This window comes from Protopterus annectens, chromosome 4.part0 (assembly GCF_019279795.1).
Source record: "Protopterus annectens isolate FY-2018-M chromosome 4.part0, PAN1.0, whole genome shotgun sequence".
Lineage (NCBI taxonomy): Eukaryota > Metazoa > Chordata > Ceratodontiformes > Protopteridae > Protopterus > Protopterus annectens.
This window is the reverse complement of record NC_056733.1, coordinates 336,821,505-336,843,161: the sequence shown is the minus strand read 5'-3', so window position 1 is coordinate 336,843,161 and position 21,657 is coordinate 336,821,505.

The window sequence follows — 21,657 nt, the reverse complement described above, 5'->3', positions numbered from 1 at the left end:
TGGAGGCATGATTGAAGGGGCACAGCAACAGATTGAACTGCCATACATTGTGCGTAGCAACCAGGAAGTTCCAGTGATGTCACATCCTGCATCCGACCATTTGGCGGATTGTTTGCGAGTAGATATGAATCCTTTAGTGTTTTTTGGCGAACAGGAGGATCCACAAGAGGCGACTAACAATGTAGCCTACAATAGAGAAGGACTGCGTCTAGCAACTGAGAAATTGGAGTTGGACCTAATTAAACTGAAGCGTTTGCAGATGCAGAGGCAACACTTTGAGGTCTGCATTCAGCGCCGACTTGTTCCGAGAGGGCTGAGAGTGCTCAAGATGCCGACTACGGCTACCCTTTATCCAGAGCTGCTATTTGAATGGCAACAGTTAAATATCGAGGTAAGCCTCAATTATATGAGGTTAATGAACAAGTTTTTTAATCCGATAGAGGAAGCGTTGAGACAGGACATACAGAGTCAACGGCTGGATATTTATACTAAGTATCCTGCCTTGGCCGTTGATAATGCTTGCAATCTATTGCTGGACAATGTTATACAATATGAGAGACGCCTTCTCAATCAGAAGAGAGCGAAACTTCAGAGGGACAGTAACGATTTTAGGCTGGGTCATATTTTCACCTGGCCCAGGGGCAATGTGACATCTAGTCGTAATACTGTACCTATAGAGACTGTTAATGGAATGAATGGACAGAATAATGTTATTTTGTCAGGGAATTCCACAGGTATAGATCGAGTTATTACGCCTGATATGGGAACTGGGGATATTATTGACAATACTGCCACTGAAGAGATGGCTATTTCTAATAGTAATGTTGTTATACCATCTGCACAATCTGTTGTTATTAATGATATACAAGCAATTGAGCCCGAGCCTGTGGTTCGGAGGAAGGCTACTAATACATCAGTAGTTACAGTTAGCAATGACACTAGTGTTAGTACTAGTAATCATGAGTTGATGCCCTTGAGCTCGATACAGGCTTTTAACAGCAAGCACCCTTTCCCCATCAGGTCACTTACCAGGGAGGGGAGAACGCGATCCATCAGCAGGGGATGCCAGAAATGGAAATTATCCCCAGACAGGCAGCCCAATCGCAACATCAAGAAGATGTGGGAAGGGAAGTAAATGATATAGTATTTAACTTATCCAGTCATGATTTAAGTTGTGATGAACTGTATGTCTTGTCAAAGGGGCTTACGTTCATTCCAACCACATACAGCAGATATGAGGAAACATTGAGAGACTTCAAATTATTTGTTAGGACTCTGTCTTTGAGAATTGAATTTAATGGAATGGAAACTACATCTAGCCACTCTTATAGGAAACCCAGCACATTCGTACCACCAATACACCCCTTAGTCGCTGCTTACAGTAAATTAGTGGAGGATGATTTGTATAAGATGAAGGGACAGTATGGTCCTCGTAATAGGAATAGATACAATCTTACCCTTAAACAAAGAGAAGCTTTGAACAAGCTGTGTAATAATCATGACATTGTTATCCGCCCAGCTGACAAAGGGGGAGGGATTGTTGTATTTGACATTGCTAGATACCAACATGATATGATGAATATGCTGGGTGAAGAGAGGTTTTATGAGTCCATTTCAGAGGACAAGGTCGACTTCATTATTAACAGGATACAGGCGATATTGAAAGATTTGCTTATGAATAAAGTTATTGATCAGGCTTTATTTGAGTTCTTGTACATCACACATCCGCTGATACCAGTTATACAGGGCCTCCCGAAGATTCATAAAGACCCTATTTTTCCACCAATGAGACCAATAGTGGCTGGCAGAGGATGGTCCACTGAACCACTCTCTATATATGTAGAGAGTAAATTGAGACCAGTAGTAGAAGCCAATTGTTATATTCTCAAGGACACTAAACAATTCCTGTTAGACCTTTACCAACATATCAATTCTGGTATTTGTCTGGAGGGATCTCTCTTAGTAACTATGGATGTTCAATCCCTGTTTACGGTTATACCTAACATGGAGGGTATTGACATGATCAGTACTTATTTGAGAAGGACAGAGTTAATATCAAGTACTGATATTGAGTTGATTCTCAACTTATTAGGGATTGTCCTTGAGTCGAATGTATTTTGTTTCCAGGATCAGACCTTCCTTCAGAGAGATGGCGTAGCTATGGGCACTTCATGTGCTAATAGCTACGCCAATCTCATCATGGCTGAATGGGAATATAGACATCTGCATCAGAGTGAGTCTTACAAGGACCACGTTCCATTCTACAGGCGTTTTGTAGACGACCTGTTCCTTATTTGGAAGGGTACGTCTGCACAACTGGAATATTTTATTCAGGAGGTAAATGTAGCCACTGAATTCCTGAACTTCACTGTGGAATGGTCTGACACACACATTCCGTTCCTAGATGTATATGTTGAGAAGTTAGCAGGCGGGATGGTCAACACAGGGTTGTATCATAAACCATGCCATAGGAACACCCTCCTGCATCGTCATAGTATGCACCCTGGCTTTGTCTACAAGAATATTGTTCGTGGACAAGCCATGCGGGTGTCTAGATACACACCTGGTGATTTAGAGTATAGCATAGATATGAAAGACTTGGAGAAAAGGTTTAGAGAACGAAGTTATAGTATGACTGATTTTAGAACAGGGATGGATGATGTTTCAGTCCTCAGGGACACGAGAGCCATGCCCTACTTCTCTGAGGGGGCTACTGTGAATTATTCAGCTAGGATTGGTGATGATCATGCAACTGCCAGCCTGCGAGGGCAGGATCAACAAGTGGTTTTTCCAGTATATTACACCAAAGATATAGGACCGATTAAGGACATTTTTATTAAACATTGGCATGTCCTATCAGTGGATCCTAAAATTAAAGAGATTAGTGGAGACAGACCTAGATTTGTGTATCGGAATAAGAAGAATCTTAAAAATCTTTTATGTTATCCAAAGATCACACATAGGGATTTAATTGCTCATGAGCACTTTTCAGTACCATGCAATAGATGCAATTTTTGTTCCTATATTCTTACAGACCCAGTTTTTGTACATCCCCTAGGGTTAGGAGATTACACTATACGTGCATGTGGCAATTGCATGTCTAGAAATGTAGTTTACATTGCATCCTGTGTAGCCTGTCCGGCTTTTTATATAGGCAAAACGAATCGCTATCTTAGAGACAGGATTCGTGAACATGTCTATTACATCAGGAAGGGTCATCTGCACAATGCGCTTGCCAAACATGTACATGACAGTGGTACAGACCACCAGTTTAGATTTAGGATTTTAGAACAGGTTTTTAAAAGTTTTAGAAGAGGAGACATTGAGAATTATACAGAGGCTAGAGAGACACATTGGATCATTAGGTTTAGGTCCGACATGCCACCAGGACTCAATGGTTAAGTCCCCTTACGTCCAATATTGAAATCAAGGAGGATTAGATATAATAAATGAATTAGACTTTGTTTCCATCACTTTATGATGGACTCATGAGTTTTATTGTTTACATCTTAAGCATTGGATGCATTGGGATATTATTCAGTAAACATCAACATTTTATTTAATAGGTATGTTTTTAATGATTTGTTTTACAATGATGCTTTTCTATTGTATATGTTTTGATATACCAGAATGTGTTTTATTATGGGGTGATATAGCTTTAAACAGTATCCGTGAGCTTCGCGCCTTTTTGCATATTTAAGAGTTGTAGATTGTTGGTTTATTTGTATTAAGGTCTGAAGAAGCTATTCAGCGAAAGCGCTAACCTATTTATATTGCAATAAAACTTCCTTTTTTACCATCTGACAGTGTTGGATTACTTTACATTTCATGGACTTTGGATTACTTGGTTTATGGGATTTTATACCAGCGTTTTGGACCCCTTCATTGTTTTGCTCTATTGCTGTGTATTTATTTATTTGATTTTTGCTGTTTGCACTAGAGCATTTACTCCGCACGGACATTTTTGTCATTTGGTACTATTTTTTTTAGACATATATTTTTCATCACAAAAAAAAAAACTGTGACTTGAGATGTTGAACTATATGTAAGTTTTTATCTCTGTTACAATTATGTGTATATTCTGACTTGTTCTTATTTATCCTATATTGTACTATGCATTATGTTTAACATTTGTAATCTTACGTACTGTACCATGTTTTATTACTCTTTAACAACTGTAACTTCACTTGGGAGCTTTTCTCCCTGGGTCTCTGCTGAAAACGTACTACTTGCCTAGTAGGACACTACTCTGTTATCAAATGTAAATAAATAAAATAAATAAATGTATATACAACACACCTACTCACCCCCTACCTCTAAAAGGTAGCCATCTTCTGCATACCCCACTGAAAAGAGCAAATACAACATCATGACATATTCCAACCTGTTGCAGTCAGATGAATATAAATAGCATAGCTCCATACCTCTACCACCCTCCCCCACAAAGATAGCTGTCTGTATAATGTACCTGGTGTTTGATTTTGTTGCCCTTTGAAATGCTGTAGTGACCTTCTGTACATACCTCCAACATTTGTGGGAAAACCCTTCCCAGCCCCAACATAAGCTACAGTGACATTCTATACACACCTCTGGGGGTTTGTGAGAAAATTAGAGAAATAGTGACTACACCATCAACAGACCCCCACAAAAGCTATAGCAGTCTTCTGTGCATGCCTCTGAGGTTTGTGGGGAAAATTAAATAAATAGCGACTATTCTGTCCCCAGCCTGTTACAGAATCTATAGTGACCTTTCATGCACACGTCTGAGGTTTATGAGGAAAATTACAGAAATAATGATTACACCACTACATCACAGTGAAGCAGTCCATCTTACTTCATGCCAATTGACACTAGTCCTACAAATGCAGATTAGTGACTGTTTAAACTGAGAAAATGACAGGAGAGACAGTTCCTTTCATCCACAGACCACTCCCACCCAACAGTTATAGCCACTTCTGTGTACACTTCAGGCAAAGGATTGTGATAAAAAATGATGACTTTGTAATGTATTTCAGCTTTACTCCACACAAACAGTTGCCATATATTAAAGCATTCCAAGTTGTTTCACACAAATCACATTAGTCGTGCAATGTCAGAATAATGAGCAAACAACACTTAGCACTCCATGGACAGGCTTGGCAATTGTAGTTACAGAAGGACCATACATTTATTTACTCAAGTAGCCGTCAGAGTCAGGGACAAAGACCAAAATCAGGAAAATATTTTAAATGTTCTTATTATGTTGCTAGTTTATCATGTTTTGCATTAGCATGCACCTTTTCAAGTTAAGAGCATGAGATCTAAAGCTCAACTCTGTCATTGCATAGTGATTGCAAGTTGCAACAGTCAGTGATTCACTTTTTTACAGGGAACAGTTGAAAAATTAGGCAAAGTCAGGGGCATTTTTTGAAACTGGAGACAGTGTCTGGCTGGTTGCCTGCCAAGGTTTAACAAAATTTACCTGCTGCAACCTCCACCTGCATGGATGCACTCCAACCACAGCATTCAAATCCCCTTAGTGCCAACTACAGCCTTTCAATTCTATTTATAAGGGCACTGCAGCCATTATACATCAGTGTTTAAAGATTCCAGACTTTCAGCTCGGTCCCACCTACCATGACCTAGATAACCAACCACAGAACATTTTTAGTGAAATATTTTTATTGAACCATATTATACATAGACAAAATACACATATATTCTTGTATAATGTATGCCAGCACTAAAACAATTATCAGAAACTGGTGCTATAATTAGTAATACATGCTTAAAGTATATGAACCAAGTAATAGGCATATTCAGAAACTAGTCAAAATAAAAGCTTACTAAAAAGAGGAAAAAAAATTTGTGCGCAGTATTGTATTTTCAGTATAGTATATAGATGAACATCTACCTCTCCCAGGTTCAGCACAATAAAACATTTTCATGATGCTCTGAAGGGAACTCAAGAAAATAACCATTTATCCAATATTGAACATTTACTGTTTTTTTCAGCCTGGCAACCAAGGTGTGGGATTATCCACTTCCATATCCCTTATTTCCATCATCAGTGAGTATAAATCAAGAAGTGTGGATGCGGCTATTTATTTTCATCTACAGGTAATGCATTTCTTAACCATTGGCATTAATAACTTTAATTACCAAGATCTGGGTCCTTATCAAGTTCATGAGAATACCAGCTTCCAGTAAGAGAAGATCTGGAATAAGATTCACCTCTTCTCCCAAATATTAGATATTATCTTTTGAAGGACACATTTAAGTAAGTCTAGAAATAGGCAAGACCAAAATATGCAACCAATCTGTCACCGCATTTCACAGACACCAACTCCTGGATGGCACAGATGGGAGAAGTCTGTAAGGCAGAGTGAGAGTGTAGAAGTATTTATATTGCTATTGCCAGCAAAAGAAAGAGAACTATCTTAAGTGAGGCAAATATCTTGGTACTAGCAGTAAGCTTTCCTATTCCTTATTAGGGATGGGGGAATTCAATTCCCTTTCCTAGAGTATTTGGCACTTATCCTTCTTCCCATGCTTCATTCCCCTTTGTTCTTTACTAATGGAACCATGACTCCCAATGTAATCTAAAGGAATATCAAGGTTGTAGGTAGTTAGTCCAGATAATCCCTTCTGCTAACATTAAATAGTTTAAGCTTTCTAGTCTTCAAAACTAACAGATTATAGAGACTCAGAGGAGGCTCTGCCATTGGATAATTCTTAGCAAACAGTACAAGTTAAAAATCTTATTATTAAGAAGTAGTTGTTCCCAGTAGGTCAGTCCTTCACAGATCCTAAATTGCCTACAAAATTGAGGGAATAAGGGCAGCTGCGTTGATCTAGCAGTTAGCGTTATCACCTTGCAGCAAGAAGCTCTCCGGTTCGATTCTTGGCTGGGATTGCCTTCTGTGCAGAATCTTCATGTTCTTCTGCTGTTACATGGGTTTCCTCCGGGTGCTCTGGTTTCCTCCTACATTCCAAAGACATGCAATAGGTGGATTGGACATTCTAAATTGGCCATAGCTGTGAGTGTATCTGTGAGTGAGAGGTATGGATGAACTCCCATGGCAGGACTAGCCACCTGGTGGTGTAAACCTTGGCTCGATATAATTGTCACTGTTGAAGTGGACACCCTGACCTCATGTGCAAAATGGGAAAAGGAGTTGAGGATGAATGGATGGAACCTGCCCCAATTCAAAAAAGCTGAAACAGGGCCAACTAAAAGTATTCAGCAGTTCTTTAGCCATTTCCAAATTATTGTATGCTTTTAATAAACATTTATTAGACTCTAGGGTATACACTTTATACCAATTTCCATTTTTAGATCAGTATTTCTTTCCAGTGCAGGGTATATCCCAGTGAAAGTATATGCATGAATATACTTATTTTATGGTCTTCACATAAATCTAGCAATCCAGGAGTCCCACCACACCCAAAGAGGGGAGAGTAAGGATATCTCACATAATTCTATAGTGTTTACCTGCTCACAAAATGTTTAGAACCATCTTTCTAATTTCTGAAAAAAAATGTTCAAGAAAGTGGGATCTATTGAGAGGCATAAATAATCAAAGAAAAAAATATGCTATGAATAGCCAGGATTTTCTGAGGTGTATCCAGGTAGATTCCTCTCCATCTGTCCACAGAAGTTCAAACCTTCCTTACAGTGTTCTTGTAGGTAATACATACTGAGTTCTTAGTGGAGCTAGAAAAATTTATACCCAGGTGAGATAGCTTGTTCACCAAAGTTATAAATGAGAATTCTTAAGTCATCAGTGGTGAGGGGGTATGATGAATTCTAAGAGTTTATCTTTTAAAATGCTCAACTTATGCTCAAGTAACACTCTAGAATTAGTCAATATTTAAATTACCACATGGAAAATCTCTTTCAAGGTATACTAGATATAACACAGACCATCAGCATATAGGATAAGTTTATATTAGCTTTCACCTAACCTGTGTTCTGAAATAGGGAAACCTTTCAATTATGCTGCTAAGACCAAGGGCTAGAGATATAATGCAAGTAAGGGAGTAGGAAGAAAAAAAAAAACTTGTTTTGCTCCTCCTCACAGCTGATCACCAGTTGACACCAACATCTCTTCTCATTCACTTGGTATACAAGATCTGCCTTGGCCTCCCTTAGCCCTCATCCAAAGCTGGTGAGGAAATCAAGGACATTGGTATAGTAGCATACTGCTGCCAGGGATTGTACCCTAACCCCCCTCCTCCTTGTAGCAGCCTTGTGAGGTCTGCAATTGCTTCTTGCCAGAGGAACATACTTCTGCACATGGATATCCTCCCCTCCAAGTGGCATACCTCTTGCAGGAAGGAACTCACCCAGCACTTAATGTGTGACCTAGACAGCCTCCTTCCACCCAGGATGGGTGAGCTGGAGTCAGCCACTCACTAATGCCCCCACCTTAGTCCAGGACCTGCAGCACACATGCCTATTCCTTTTGTGAAAGGTGAAAGATATTAGCAATTAAAAATCTTTTTATTGCTGTTACTGTGGTTATTTCAACAAGGGTGTACTAACAATTGATTTTAAGAGTGGTAACTTCTTATGGATTACAAGTTTTTAAAGTACTGCCCATGTGATCCTGCAGGCCTTCCTCTGCTATGGATTCAGCTTGTCTGATATTGGCTCAGAGTAGCTTTGTGTCTCATGACCATCCTTTTTAATAGGAGGGAATATTTCCATAGCTTTGGTTGGCAGTCTGTTGTTTACATCTAATACCTGTGAAGTAGATCCACTGTTTTCCATCTCAATTACTGAAGACTGCCAGAGTTTGCTTAGTGCCTCATCTGGAAAGAGAAAAGCTTGGGAACCTCTTGGCAACTGCACCTTAAAATCCACTAGGTACAGCAGTTAGAACTTCCATCTACTGAGCTATCAAGCTTTTATAACAGATTGATAGGCGGCTCTCCTGGAATGGGTCTCAGGAATGTAGTCACTACCAGTAAAGAGCCTTTTCTTTTTAATCTGGACTACTCTTCATGGAGTCTAAAAGAAGAACAGCACCCTTTCTTTAAGGCTATATATAGAGACATTGACTAATAAGTAAGGTATTCTAGTTCTAAGTCTCTCAGCAATGTTAACTCAGTGTTCTCTCTCAAGTGTCATTCCGTCAAACACCACTGCACATATAATAGACAGTTTCTAGTTGCTCTGTTTTCTGGAATTCCAGCAAATCTTATTTTTTTCCTCCTACACGATCCTCCAAATCCATTAACTAAGCTTCTGTATATTCCAGATGACTCTCCACCATTTCCAGCTAATATTTAAAGGTAGCTGGTTCTGCAGAGGCCTTGGTAAGTAGATCTGTCTAGTAACCACAACCTCAGTATCCTTTTTTTATTGAATAAGAAACATCTTTATTGAATTCTCAGTTATGACACAGGCAATCATAAATTTATATAAATGATAACAAACCATATTAACATATTTTCAGTTGCAAACATTATACATTATATATTATCTTCTATATATCCATTGCCATTCTACCATTACATAGCTCATTCAATTCCTGCCTTCACTTAAACCTCATTCCTCCTCAAAAACATTTTTCTGCATGTTTTGTTCTCACAATTCCCATTTTTCTATGTAATTTGCTACCATTTTACTAATGATCTCACTTCATCTTTTATCTCTATTACTATATTCACTACTTCTAGTACTGTTGCCTTAGACTTTGGTTTCCATTTTCTAGTAATTGCTTTTTTGGCAACCACCAGAATTAAACTCAGCAAGGCCTTGCTACGTCTAGGCAATTCTGATTCTGTGTCACAGCTCAAAAATAATTTCTTTAGTTACATCAATTTGTTCACCCTGTATTTCTGACAGAGCAGGAAATTTTTAAAGTCTGCCAACTCATTACACTCCCAAAAAAATATGTTCCCAATTATGCTTTTCTCCCCCATCACACCTCCAATGTTTGTAATCTACCTGAGAAAAAATTCTTTGGAGTCTGCTTGGAGTATAAAAATACCTATGCAAACACCTCTAGACTTTGCATGTTTGGGAACCATTCATGTATCCTTCCATTGTTTCTTTTGAATTGCTTATCCAGTCTCTCTACCCAAACCTTTCTAAACTCCTCTGATTGATTCCTGTAGTTATCATGCAGTATTGTATATGCCCTACTAATTATCCCTTTTTAACTGCAGCTTCTGTTAAAGATTCTACTAAAAACTCTACCAGTGCTGATCTTTCATTTAAGACCCTATTCCTTTCTCTTTGCCTATACTCTGATATTAATCCTTGATAAGAAGGCAGTCTCTAGCCTACGGTACAAATATATTCTTGGCCTCTTCCCATTCTGTTGCTTTTTCCTGTCTAAACATTTACTCCCAATACCTTGGTTCCTTTGCCAGTTTTCACCAGTAAATTCCAGCCCCCTCTTTCCTATTCTCTGTACCCCTAATTGCAGTCATCCCTATCAACAGAATATTTCTCCATTCTCATATTGGCTTAGTTCTTAAAGTACTTTCTGCTGTGTATAATATAATATATATATATATAATATAATATTCTGTATGGCTGTTGTTATTCTCCTTAAGGATCTGCTTTCAATATCCCACTTTCTCCTTATTTCTTTAATTCCTCTGCTTCTTCATCATCCTTTTCCACTTTGAGTTATAGCTTTCTGCTTATATTATGTATATAAACCTTAACTGTGTAGCTCTAAAACATTCCTTCAAATCACGTAATTCCTAAACCACCTTGTTCTATTGGAAGGATCAGCTTATCTTACTTGACCCTTGCCTCCCCCCCCAACCCAGATAAATTCCTTCAACTGTTTATTAATTACTGTCCACAACTTCCCATATGGTTGATATAAATATGCCTGACCTGTATATAAAACTAAAAGGACTAAAATATTTTCATTGTTTATATTTTGTTATCCATATCCATAAACAAGATCTTCCAGGTTCTCAGTTTTTGTATTATCTTTTGTTTAGATCTCATCCCAGATAGCCTTAGCTGCCATAACAGAATCCTTTTAATCCATACTCCTAAATACTTAATTTTTTTATGTCCCCATAAATATAGGTATTGCTGAACCAATTCATGTATGGGTACATATTTTATAGCTATTAACTTTGTTTTGTCTTCATTAATTTTATATCCCAAAAAGACATGAAACTGTCTCAGAATGTTCTGCAACACTGAGATATACTTTGTTTTTTTTTTCAGGTGCAAAATTATATCTGCATATCAAGGCAACTTCTCTTGATTACCATACCAATTATATCACTGAATTTCTGAGTCCCTTAATCTCTTTGCCAGTGACTTTAAATATAATGTAAGTAACAAAGCAGAAAGAGGACACCCCTGCCTGGTTCTTCTGTTCAGACACAACATATCACGGAGCAACCCTCCCATTTTCATTTTTGCATCTGATCCTTGCTATATCCTCCTCATTAACCTTATTATTGTATCAGCGAATGCAAATGTCTCCATTGCCCTACTCATAAAATCCAAGTTTACTCTGTTAAATGCTTTCTCTGCTTCAAGACCCACCAACAACAGCTGAATGTTATTACATTTTGCTTCCTTCTTGATCATCATTGTTCTTTTAATGTTGTAAAATGCTTGCCTCCCCTCCACAAAACCACACTGATCCATATCTATCAATTTTGGCAACATTGCCATTTTTTTATCTGTTATAGACATAAACACTTTATAGTCATGATTTAAAATTGAAATAGCCTATATGAAGATGCATCTGATGAGATTTCATCATTTTTATGTATTATAGCCACCACAGCTTCCTTCCAAGATGTTGGTACATCTCCTCTTTTTAAAATACAGTTAAACAGGACCTTCCAGATCTTTATCACTTTCTTCCCTCCTAGCTTCCAAACTTCCACAGGAATGTCATCTGTTCCTGGAGAATTTCCTGCAGATTGATAATACATCACCATATTTATCTCATCTCCTCCTATCTTTGCTGTTACTTGTTGAACCTTATTTGCTTCTAACTTTGGCATACCCAAGTCTTCCATAAATATTTACATTTGTGCCTTTTCTTGATTTCCATATTCCCCTGCTTTATACAAATTTTCATAAAATTTCTAAAATATCTTTAATACCTCTACAGGATCTTTTTTTATTTTTCGTGTTATAGGTTCCTTAAGTTTAGCAACAACCCTTTCTTCTTTCTCTTGCCTAAGTCATTGTGTTAAAAGTTTTTGTGCTCTGGTGTTATTATCAAAGAACAGTTGCTTAAGAGCAGTCTTTCTAAACACAAGCATATTATCTAGATATTCATTATTTTCCCTATTGCACTATGCATTTGCTCCTGTTCATATTCTGTGAGATCCCCCTTATTCTGCAATACTTTAACTTTTGTCAGCCCCTCCAAATAATTCTTGTTACTTCTTAACCATATCTCCCTTTCTTTTATTTGTACCCTATTTTTGCACTGCACTTTCATTTTATCTCACTAACTAGCTATAACTTCTAAAGAAATTTCTATCTTCCATAATAACTCTATTAATTTCCATTGCCCATTCCTTAAATGCCTACAGTGACTCATTTGTACTTCATTACCCTGCATTTTTGTCTTGGTTGTTATTTGTTGGATGCGTGTCAAAGCTTTCAATTAAATACATATTCTCCTGTGAAATATAATTTCTGCCTAGTGTAGCCCAGTTATTGTACCATGGGGAATAATGTGTAAATTCTCTGAGCTCCTATTACTGAATTCACATCTTCCATACTAAATATTTTCATAAATCTCTTCAGAAATCTATCATGATCTGTTATATTTTCCATTTTAGGTACCCAGATACAGTCTCAGTGTTGAAAATCAAGTTTCAGCCCCCACCTGTAAGTCATATCCACTGCTGAAAGCTGATTATTCCTTCAAATATTTTGTTAAGATCCATAATAGCAGTTTAAGGTAGAATATAAATATATGCCAACGTAAACCTCCTCCTTTACCAGTAGCCCCTTACTACCACAAAACTACCATTACTATCACTTTTCTCTTGTATCACTATTTGGGCCCCTCTAGCAGATATTATAAATACTCTCTTTTTTGTTGTCCCTGATATTCTTCTGAGTATCTTGAAATCCTTTCTTTATCAAATTTACATGCTTATTTATTTCAAAGTGTGTCTTCTGTAGCATTGCCATTTGCACTGTGCATTTTTTAATACAATTCAATACTCTCCTTTTTGTCTATACCTGTGAGACCATTCACATTTCAAAATATGTTTAGTGTAGCCATTATGATAGGAAGTTATTACTCCCACCTATTGTAAATGACAGGTTTCAAAAATATCTATTTCCAGTTTTTGTGTTACGTGCACTCACTAATGTTTGGGTGGTTGATCTTTTACACAGTTGTTTCTTATTATCTGCATTTTAACCTATGTGAAATTTTAAAACACTTCATGTTTTAATGAAAACCCTAAAAAAAATAAATAAATAAAACAATACACCCCAGAATACCTTCATAATCTATTAACTTAAAACAGGCACACAAAACTGTGTACATCTTCAAATAATAATGTTTAACCCTCCTAATATGAGCATTTGTCCAAAATCAACAACTGCACAGTGCAGACACAGGCAAAACCCAGCCTAAAATTAAGGTTATCCATGCTAAGACACTTTATACACGCTAAGACACATTACAGCCTGTGCTTCCACTTACACGAATTGTTGTCTTATCTTTATTCACTCCAGAAGTGAAAAGCAATTGTATGTTTTCAGAAAACATTAACTTTTAACTTTAAGAAAAAGTGACACTGGCTATTTTTAAATTAAACTAAGTTATACACTGTTCTAGTAAATGCATTAAAGTATTTAGCTACCAGAAAAACTGCTATCTCTTATTCACTTCCAATTATATAATTTTATCTTTTTACTGAACTGCTTGCCATTATACCTTTTAATTTTACATTTCTCGTGGCAAACAATGTCCAGACCTCTAGATTTATTGCTTTCACCTTTAGTCAGCTTGCTTCCATGTAAACATAAGATCAATATGTCGAACTGCCCTCAGCTTCAGATTTCTCTACTGGCTCTGAACATTTATTTGCTTAAAGAAAATGATTTGTTACATTGTGGTCTCTCATTTTTTTAAAACCCACTTACATTCAAAGAAATTGTCATTAGATTAATCCAGATATCTGCCTATGCAAAAGTAAAAGGAAACATTTTAGTGCTACATATGTTATAATCAGTGCACTTTTACACCCCTTCACATGCAGTTTATATCATAAAATGTTTTATACAAATACTAAGAACAAAAAAAAGTTTTACTTACAAGTTACATTTTCCCCCTTTTTCTCCCTCTTGTTTTTTTTTTTCTTTTTAGTGTCCTTCCAAACATTAATGTCATGAAATGGGGTAAATGCTTGTCAGTCTCTGAACAATTTTAACAAAGTCAGCAGAAATCCAGTCTTGCTCATCTACTTTTTCTTGTAAAGATCCATAATAGCAGTTTAAGGCAGAATATAAATATATGCCAACATAAACCTCCTCATTTGCCAGTAGCCCCTTACTACCACACAACTGCCATTACTCTCACTTTTCTCTTGTATCACTATTTGCGCCCCTCTAGCAAATAGTATAAATACTCTCCTTTTCATTGTCCCTGATACTCTGCTGAATATCTTGAAATCCTTTCTTTATCACATTTACATGCTTATTTATTTTGAAGTTTGTCTCCTGTAACATTGCTGTTTTCACTGTGCATTTCTTAATACAATTCAATATTTTTTCCTTTTTGTCTATACCTGTGAGACCATTCACATTCCAAATTTTTATGCTTAGTGTAGCCATTATGATAAGAAGTTATTATTCCCACCTATTGTAAATGACATGTTTTAAAAATATCTATTTCCAGTTTTTGTGTTATGTGCACTCACTAATATTTGGGAGGTGGATCTTTTATACAGTTGTTTCTTATCATCTCCATTTTAACCTATGTGAAATTTTAGAAGACTTCATGTTTTAATGAAAACCCTTAACAAAAAAAAAAAAAAAAAAAAACAAGCACACCCCAGAATGCCCTCATAATCTATTAACTTAAAAGAGGCACACAAAACTGTGGACATCTTCAAAAAATAAATTGTAACCCTCCTAATAGGAACATTTGTCCCATATCAGCAACTGCACACAGAGGCAAAACCCAACCTAAAATTAAGGTTATCCATGCTGAGACACTTTATACATGCTAAGACACATTACAGCCTGTGCTTCCACTTACACTAATTGTTGTCTTATCTTTATTCACCCCAGATCTGAAAAACAACTTGTATGCTTTCAGAAAACATTAAATTTTAGCTTTAAGAAAAAGTGAAACTGGCTATCTTTAAATAAAACTAAATTATACATTGTTCTAGTAAATGCATTAAAGTATTTAGTTACCAGAAAAACTGCTATCTCTTATTCACTTCCAATAATATAATTTTATTTTTTACTGAACTGCTTGCCATTGTACCTTTTAATTTTACATTTCTCTTGGTAAACAATGTCCAGACCTCTAGATTTATTGCTTTCACCTTTAGTCAACTTGCTTCCATGGAAAACATAAGATCAATATGTCGAACTGCCCTCAGCTTCAGATTTCTCAACTGGTTCTGAACATTTATTTGCTTAAAGAAAATGATTTGTTACATTGTGGTCTCTCATTTTTTTTTAATCCACTTACATTCAAAGAAATTGTCATTAGATTAATCCAGATATCTGCCTATGCAAAAGTAAAAAAAACATTTGAGTGCTACATATGTTATAATCAGTGCACGTTTACATCCCTTTACATGCAGTTTATATCATAAAATGTTTTATGTGAATACTGTTAAGAACAAAACAAATTTTACTTAGTTATATTTCCCCCCTTTCTCCCTCTTGTTTTTTTTTTCTTTTTAGTGTCCTTCCAAACATTAATGTCAATAACTGGGGTATATGCTTGCCAGTTTCTGAACAATTTTAACAAAGTCAGCAAAAATTCAGTCTTACTCATCCACTTCTTCTTGTAAAGTCATATTTCACAAATATGATTGATGCTTTATAGTCTCAAATGCATTCACTAATATCAGTGTTGCTGGTCTTCTTCTTGTTCATCTCTATCTGTTAATATCAGACTCTGTTTCAAGTCCAAGATACTCCTGATTCTTCTACATAACTACTGTGTTTTTTTCTGTATCTCAAGTATTTTCCTTTAGAACATGGGAAAATGTTTCACTAGCAAAATCTATGAGTCTTATCATCAGAAGAATGAAAAACAGACTGTATAATGGCTCACCCCTTTTTGGCCAGACTTTTGTATTTCCCCTTAGCCTGTTCTGTATAAAAAAAATGACTTTGATCCTTAAGGAAAAAAATATTCTGAACACAGCTGGATATGGCAGCTTAAATCTTACACCTACATCTCAACATTCTTTGATTGCTTGGATAAATTTGCTTCTCTTCTGCCAGGTGTACATTGAATAATCATTTTCCACACTCTACCATCTACAGTTTTTAATGTTTTGTCCTTCTGACACAGTTTTTCAGAATCAACTCATTTTGCTGGTATGATTTCTTCTTTACTAATACAGGTTTTGGCTGCTTTCCCATGGCCAGGTTTGGAGCATACACACAAACTGCCCTTTCAACTAACAAATCCTGCTGTGGAATATCAGTCCAGTTACTTATTTGTGCTTTCATAAAATGAATACAGTCTGTCCCTTCCAGTTTCTCTGGTATAGCAGAAAATCCTAAGATTTCTCTGTGTGCTCTGTCCCCTAACTCTTACCATTTTTTTGAAACAGCTCATCTTGAGCAGTCTCATACTTGGCCAGCCTTTTCTTCATTTTGATCTCTGATTTTTGCAGTTGTATCAGTTTAGCTGAATAGCTGTTTAATTGTTCTTTTTCTAGCCTTTTATTTGAGTTGATATACTCATTCAGTGTTTCATTTATTTTAATTAACTCTGAGCACATTTGACTTTTTTTTGACTAAATTACAGGAAGTCATTTCTTGTACCAAAGCCAGAGCTGAAACTACGTTTTGATGAACACCTGCAGGATTCTTTCCAGACAGTGTTTTTCCTTCACCTTTTCTTTCTGATTTTCTTTCAGGTTCTCTAAATTTCTCCTTTTTTGGCATCCAGTCAGTGTACTTACTAGCCAGTAACTGAATTTTACTCAAGCTGACAATGTCACTGACTACTGTTTCTTAGTTTCACACTGAAGGGGCTGAAATTAAGCTGCTGATCAGTATACAGCCACCTTGGAAGTCAACAACTAATAATATTGTGTCAGTAGATCACAGCTCTTGAGTTAAACAGATGGAAAATATTTTTCAAACCAAGACATTTATCTGAATAATAAATTAATTTGTGTGAAGTGACTACTTGGGAAAGTCTAAGGTCATGCCATAGCTCTAACCATTGATGTTTTTTTAAGGCCAGGCAGTGAAATCCCTTATAATGATGATTGGCAACAAATTTTGTGCCTTATTATAGTACTGTTCTAAGAGTGGGAGTTGAGTTGACTGTAGGTTAATTAAGATGGGAGCAACATAAAGTGCAGGGACCAGAAGAGATTGAACAATATTTTTTCTGACATTATCTTTGAGGCATTGTTTATCTTTACAGAGTACATCTAGTTTTGGTTGGTGTTTTTACTGCATGTTTCTTTATTTTTAAATGATAAAAGCGGGCATTCAGAGATGATAGTGTTGTGCAAAGCATTATTTACTGCAGTCTTTATTAAATTCTTCCTTTCTTCACAGAATGTGGCTAGATATGCCTCTTAAGTAAATTTTAGTGCATTACATATGTGTGCTTGGCCACCCAGTGTTTGTATTATTTACTTATTTCAGGAGATTTTTACTTGAATGTAGATGGCCACTTATGCTTTTGTCTGTCACTGTTTCTTTTTCAAATCATTAGAAGGGTGTCTTCCAAGATCACCATCAGGAAATGCAGGAGGAGGTTGTGGTGTTTAAGTATTGTGTGGAGCTAGGTATTCAGTAGGTGGTCCAGTCTGTCATAACTCCATCTACTGGTCAATCTGCTTCATTTGAGATAGAGTTATCACAGCAGCTTGCAGACGTGAGTACCAGCTCCCGCAGATGACTGTATAAGTGTGCACCCTCCCTGGGATGCTAAAGAGGTTGCAGAGGGACATCGCCACTGTTTTTTTAAACAGCAAGTGATCACTCAGAGTATTCTGGGTATCTATCCCCTGCCTGAGTGATTTTGCATTGTAACCTTACTCAATGGAGAATTTTGCTCTCAGACTTCATGGATTTCCCAGAAGTTTGTGCTTGGCAACCAGGGTAATGTTGGTAGGATGCTATTTGTAATTCATTGTATGGATAGCTTTCTTATGTCTGTGAGGAACACCATGCTTCTCTGGCTGCTCTAGTTCATCCTGTAGCCTTGCATTTGTGGCTGGTCCACATGCTTGTCTTACCCTTTTTGCCTTGAACTGTTGCCTCCATCTGTGCTTTCTGCAACTTCAATTTGCAGTAGTGAGCAACAAGCAACCATACAATGGTCTGAAAAACCCATGAATGGGATGAATCATTCTAGTGATATCGGGATATGTTTTAATTTTTTCCACTAAAAATTTATTTAAATAGACATTTCTGCATCATGTTTTTCTCTTGCATGTTAGGGTCTGTTGTTGCATCTTTGTGGAATATAGAAAATGTATGGTTGTATTCTGTTCATCGATATTTAGAATCTTCTTGCACTTTTACCCATTGATGGCTGGCCACATGGCTTGGATTCCATATGCTGTTTGACATTTGTTTTTCCATCATGCCATTACTACTACCTGCCTTCATGTCATTGTTGTTGGAGTTGGCCCTGATACTTTACTGTGACTGTATTCCTCACTGTTTGAAATTTTCTTGACTTGTGGTGGCTGTATACATTTTGTGTTTACTTTGTCATACCTCTTTTTGCCACTACTTTCCCATACATCCACTTTTAGGCACTATGTATGATCTGTAGTTCCCTTGACATTTGTCTTTATATTCCCAAGTGTTGGCCTGCTGCATTTACTTGCCAGCTTAGCCCTTGTCACCCTTTCTGATGTGTGTGTGTGTGTGTGTGTGTGTGTGTGTGTGTGTGTGTGTGTGTCTTAGCCTACCTTGTGTATGTGCACTTCCACTTATTTCTAGTATCTACATGCGCCTAGTACTGACCTGTGTTATTGTCTCTTGTACATCATTAATAAGACACATCTGTGTACGCCCTATATGGTACTCATATCATATATTATATCATATATCACCTGACTTATGTTGGGGTGTATGCAGATGGTGTTCCATGATTCACTTTTGCTCTGCTGTATTGTTTACTTTGTGTATTTAGAATCTGGCATGTTTGGTATTGCATCCATGTGTTTATTCAGGAAACTCCAACGTTTACACTGCATCATTCTATATGGATCCAGCTTCTTGCCTATGGTTTGTGGACTCGTACAGTTTTTAACCACATTTCTTCTGTAGAAAGTGGGTAAATGTACTGAAATATGCAGATATGCAGTGGCATACACAGGTGAATACTTGTGGCTTTTCTAATTTTTATAGGTGGTGCAGGTAGCCACTGTGCATCTGCCCTCCCGTTATCCTGTCCATTATTTACTCTGTCCTGAGCTGAATTGTACCCCCTTTGTAGTTTATAATATGACTGTCTTAGGCAGTGCATTACAAGACCCTACCACCCTATGACTGAATAAGTATTTATTATAGTTTGACTTGAACTGTCAAGCTTCTGATGCCAATCCATGTTCTCATCTTATCCACTGTGCCCTTCCTTTTGAATGACTCTGTTCCATTTTCTTAACATGTAGTACATCATGACAAATTGAAACCCTTATTTTCTTCTGTAGTCTAATGCATATGTTTCTCTGTTTCTGTATGCACCTCCTTCATTTTAATAACTCTGTTTTCCACTCTACCAGTCTAAATCCAGTTGTATTTATGGACTTTAGTACAAAACACATTACTTCCAATATCAGCTTTCCAGAGCCTTGTAAAATGGAAGGATTCCCTTAGGATCTATAGAATCTACTCCTTGTGTTGTGTACCTCTGTCTTATTGTCATTCCCCACTTCTCTTTCAGACACTATATACCATGATCCAGAAATTGTGCCCAAATTTTCTTCAGTCTTCTGGAGTACTAAGGGTCATCCCACCTTAAATGTACGTTTTCCATTGGCGCATGACAGTGTAGGAGACTATCACAGCAGTGCTGGTGACTTAATCATACACACTCATTTTGCTGTCCAAACCCACAGGATGCATGATGCAAGTATACTGAAGCAAAATGGCCTCTTAATTGAATCCTGTGCCTCTTCACTGGGCACCAGTTTTTTCCTTAGAGATCCTGTCTAATTACCAACCTTTATATCTGATTAAGCAACCATTTTCTGTCCACTTTGCTGTTTTTGGCCCAATACCCATACTTATATTATTTTTCTCTCAGCCTCATATTAGGTATAGGATTGAAGGTCCCATTAGAATATAGTGACTCATTCATAGGTTTGCATTAAATGAACTGGCAAGATTTCTGCTATATGAAACCACACTCTTGGATATTAGCAAGAGAACTGGGATTTAGGAATTTCATAATACCTCTGTATAGGACCTTTTGTATGATAACTGTTAAAATCGAATTGATATTAAGTGGGCTGTATTTGTCCTCCTCTTTCCTAGGGATGCTTTCATGCAAGAGAACTTCCATTTTCAATTTTAAGTCTTAATGCAGTATTCCAGTTACTAAGGAGAGATTACATAGTTCTGCCATTGGTGTTCCCAAACACCATGGTAACTCTTTTTTGCTCCCTAGGGTGAGTCTCTTTTGTACTTTATGACTTATCATAAAGACTTTTGAATTCATTCTCTTCTTTCTGAATAATTTTTCATCTCTGTCTTCCTGTTTCTATTCATATCTAGTTTGTATGTTATTAAGATACTCTGTATAACAAATACATTCTTACTATGTCAATTAATTTAGAAGTAAGAAATGAGTCTGTGATGGGATTATCCTCTATTGCATTCTGATTTGGCATATATTGTCATAAGCTTAAGGGCATGCACACATTTTGCCAGTTCATGCAAAGAGGCCATGGGCTATATTAGGAGAGTGCATCCAACCACTGAAGCCACTAATATATCTCAAAAATAGAGAAAGCACATATCCAGCAAATCAAGACAAAACAGCAAAGATTTTGCAAGTATGCTGCTAACACTGAAAACACATGTATATACATCCATGACTTATAGGGAACTGAAAACCTGTGAATGGATGTAAAAGCCATCCAACGCATGGGAATGGTAGAGGGTATATGAGACCTGCTAAGGAGAGTGCACTCTTAGGCCAGCTGATGCAGTAAGAACTTCTGTCAAACACTAGAAGCCCTCACTGGTGGATATATAATTGGGTTTAATGTCAAACAGTAACTCTTTTAGAAGAGAAGGAACCAGATGACAGTCAAAAGACTAAGGATCAGAAAGATGAGTCCAGATTACATTACAGTTACATTATAGTTTCAAAGGTAAGCACTTCTTTAGCTAATGTTGTGGGATATTTTAAGCCTAGCCAATTTGCATTTCAAAGGTGAGAATCAAACTCTGAACCTTGGGACTGAGAGGTAAACACCTTAACCATTATACCAACCCCAATCCAGTTAATTGATTACTAG